The sequence below is a fragment of the Vanessa atalanta genome, chromosome 23 (assembly GCF_905147765.1).
Source record: "Vanessa atalanta chromosome 23, ilVanAtal1.2, whole genome shotgun sequence".
Classification (NCBI taxonomy): domain Eukaryota; kingdom Metazoa; phylum Arthropoda; class Insecta; order Lepidoptera; family Nymphalidae; genus Vanessa; species Vanessa atalanta.
Window position 1 is genome coordinate 5,050,791 of NC_061893.1, and position 3,877 is coordinate 5,054,667.

Below are 3,877 nucleotides of genomic sequence, written 5' to 3' on the forward strand. Positions count from 1 at the left end.
ATTTAATTACAACCCCCTCATACCGGCAAGCAACAAGTATTGCTGAGTCTTCCAGAGTGACTTTTGGCACAAGACTCGCCATACACACTCATATTAAAATAGTTCTAGAAATTCCTACTATTGTTATATACATATAAAAAATCTAAAAGTTGTCTTACAACTCTTTCTACCTTGCTTGCACTACCCACTCATTATGTATTCTACCGCCAAGCTGCAATACCTAGTGTAACTACAAGAACGAGGGACATAACATATTAGTTCGCGAGGTTAGTGGCGCATTGGCGATGTGAGGAATATTTTTTTCTTTTTACAGCGCTAATCTCAATGGGCAACGATCACTTAATATTAGGTGACAAATTTTCCCGTACGCCTATATATATCTTAAAAAATACATGAAAATATTTAAGATCTCAACCAATGATATTATGCGAATTAAATAAAAAATATGTTTATTTCTCTTTACTCTCGTAATTGGAAGTAGGAAAAGTAGGAAGTAGGTATTATATATTTGGGTATAGTCTATGATTCAATGTTATAATAATATTATTATTTTTTTGGGACTTTTGTCCTTCACAGGTACGTCAGTCCCATTGTCCCATCTTCCTTTTGTTAAGCATTATTTAGTATTGATAGCCATTGAAACAGAATTCCAGGAGCACCCAGCAGATTCTGGTAAACGATCTAATAGAATGCTCTGAACAAATCCAACATCGAACAAACATGCTTTTAAATTAGTTAAGAATAACTTTCTGATTGTCTTGCCACATTAAAAAAAATATATATAATTATTTTTATTATATTAATGAGTCAATGCTGCATGATCACTGACATTTCTCTGACAGTTCCGTGACCGATCCCGGTACTCTATCCGCATAAATCCTATAATCTATAACGATATATTCAAAACCAGACTCACTGTGCAGCAAAATTCAGTACGATTTTTCAGTTGTTTAGACTTGGTGAGGTAAAAAGCAAACAGACAGACTTACGTGTGAATTTATAAATACCTAGCTGTCACCCGCGGCTTCGCTCGCATTTTAGATGTGACTAACATCAGATGTTAGGCATAAAAGTAGTCGAATTATGTCCTTCCTTGGATTTCATGTATCTTCATATCAAATTTCATCTAATTCGGTTCAGTAGTTGGATCGTGAAAGTGCAACAGACAGACAAACAGAGATATTTTTGCATTTATTAGTACGATTATAATATTAGTATAGGTGACAATTATGTAGCGAATTATTTATATTTACATACAGGATATTTTTTTTTTCCAATATAGGGGAAAAAATCCTTTAAAAGACAAATCTAAGTAGGTATATTGTTATCCTTAACGATTTTTCTTTTCCCAACAGGCAGGCTAACGATCTGATCATTCGTTATTTATTTTAACTTTTCCTTTTCATAAATTTGATCATATAGATGGTTGTTGTTGATAAAAAAAATTAAATGTTGGAAAGTACTACAGAGTTTCTTGCCGGTTCTTTTCGGTAGAATCTACATTCCGGATCCGTAGTAGCTTCACATAATATAGTTTTGTAAAATGACGATTGTGCCTGTTGTCTACTTCAATAAAGTATATTTTGATTTAGATTTTTTTTGTATATTAAAAATATATAAAAGAAAATATTTAAAGACAATCAAAGTACTTAGGTCCTTAGCTTAATCTTTTTATTGTTTAAATATTTTAGTATATAATACTGTTTAATAATTATAATAAGATTTAAATGTTATAAAAAAATTACGTGGCATAATTTAGAATATAACATCAATTGGCTCGTTGGTCTAGGGGTATGATTTTCGCTTAGGGTGCGAGAGGTCCCGGGTTCAAATCCCGGACGAGCCCAAATAACTTTTTGTCTTCAATATTAATAACTAGTTGTAAACTAACTACCCTTCCCGGCTTTTTGGTTGGTTAGTGGGATGGTTGTCTAGGCCAGCGCCTTGCTAGCGTTACGCTAAACGCCTACAAAAGTTTTATTACAATCGGATGAATAGTTTTGAAATTCATGGGGTACAAAATGGAAGCTTTCATTTTTATTTATAATAAATTTAGAGTTTTAAAACTTGTGTAGATAGTTTTTCCGGAAATCATTTATTATTCTATTTCTTGTCCATATTAAATAATGTCATACTGATAATTTAATTTGATGATAAAGTAAGATATGTCTCTGACCATATAACATAGTATATATCTTAAGTAGAATCCAATATAAGGAGGGACATTCTTAAGAGGAAAGCATAAGTCGGGCAAACGCACCCACGATTTTTGCCATTCGGCCGAGTTGTTTGTATATTGATTTTTGATGTGATTTGATTGAAAATTCCGCGATTTAGGAGAATGTAAGGAATTTCTTTCGATGTTTTTACTGGCAACTCTTTTATGTTTACTGCTCACTTGAGATAAGTAGTTTTTGTTGATAATAATTTGTATGAAATTCAATACTTTTTTTGTATTTGAGGAATACCTTTTTATCCTACTACGAGACGTTAGTCTAAAATTTATTATTATAACGCAAGTAAGTCTGTGATGGTTCACTTTAATAAAAGTATTTGGTTTTATATTTTCTTAGATTCGAAAAAAGTATTCTGTAACAGCCGAACAGCAAATAACGAACGATTCAAAATTTCACTCACTCGTTCACTTGTACGGAAACATACTAAAATTAACGAATTATTTTTCATTCCGGACACAAGTGTCATAATATGATTAATGCGTTGCTAATACTAATGAAGCATGATCAATGCACAGTTAACGTGACGAGGGGTTTAATCGGACAATTAAGCGTCGAACATCGTCATTGTCACAGTACGTTAGTGTCATGTTCACTTGAACTAATACATGTATCGCTATCTTGTTGATGTTTCACCATGTAACGTAATTAACACCGAATGTTTATGCATCTGTGTGGATGTTCGTGCTTATAGGAGCGGGTAATAGATTTTGAGCTTATGTGTGTAAAGGTTTGCATGTGTGCGGAAGCTGTGTTTATGTGTATACGACTATACAGACATATATTGCATGTGTATGGTAATATTCGTGTATGATTACGATATTATATAATATTATATTAGTATGTACATGTTATTGAATTTAGGAGGGATTAAAGAGATCAAAAAATAATTCTATACGATGGCTTATGATTGCGCTGATTAAGAATCTTTCAATCTATATGGATAAAATTATCTATGTTTGTATTTCTTTATTTGTCGTCTGTGTGTTTCTGAACCGATTTGATCCGGTTTGATCTGGTCATTCTGTTCGTGCCTGTGAAGGTGTTTGTCACAAAAAAACTAAAATTTTCCTTTATTTGTCCTGCCTTAATAAAAAAAATTGTCGATCCTTATTTCACCTTTATGAATCTATTTGAGACAAAAAGAGTATCGTGGGCTCGTCCGGGATTTGAACCCGGGACCTCTCGCACCCTAAGCGAAAATCATACCCCTAGACCAACGAGCCAACTGATATGACAACAAAATGAAGCCTCATAACATTCTTATAAAATTTATATTTTATTTCCATGAACTTCATCATACTGCTTTCAGAATATCAAGAATAGATAATAAATTTATATTTACTTTAAAATAATGTTCTCGATATTTACACTAAAAACTAGAATAAGGACCTCGAATACTTTACTTTAAATTTACTTTATACTTTAAATAATACGTACGAAAAAACATTTGTAACATATTTAAAAAAAATATTTAGGATAATTAATGAATAATTTTTTATTTACATAAGAATTAGTAATTAATAAGGGTCATTATACAAAAAATAAAAATAAACAACATGCTGCACAAATTAATGGGGGCAAGAATGCCAGCAGCTTTTCCCCGTTGAATCGCAATTCCGATCTTATGTGCAAAAAATGAA

General features: G+C 31.9%; 2 non-coding genes across 2 annotated transcripts; one reads left to right on the plus strand and one right to left on the minus strand.

Annotated features, from left to right (window-relative positions):
- The first annotated feature begins 1,774 nt into the window (after positions 1-1,774).
- On the plus strand, positions 1,775-1,846 carry Trnap-agg. Its single transcript has one exon. It is a non-coding gene; the product is annotated as a tRNA-Pro (tRNA).
- Positions 1,847-3,388: 1,542 nt separating this feature from the next.
- On the minus strand, positions 3,389-3,460 carry Trnap-agg. The gene has a single exon. It is a non-coding gene; the product is annotated as a tRNA-Pro (tRNA).
- Positions 3,461-3,877: the final 417 nt, after the last annotated feature.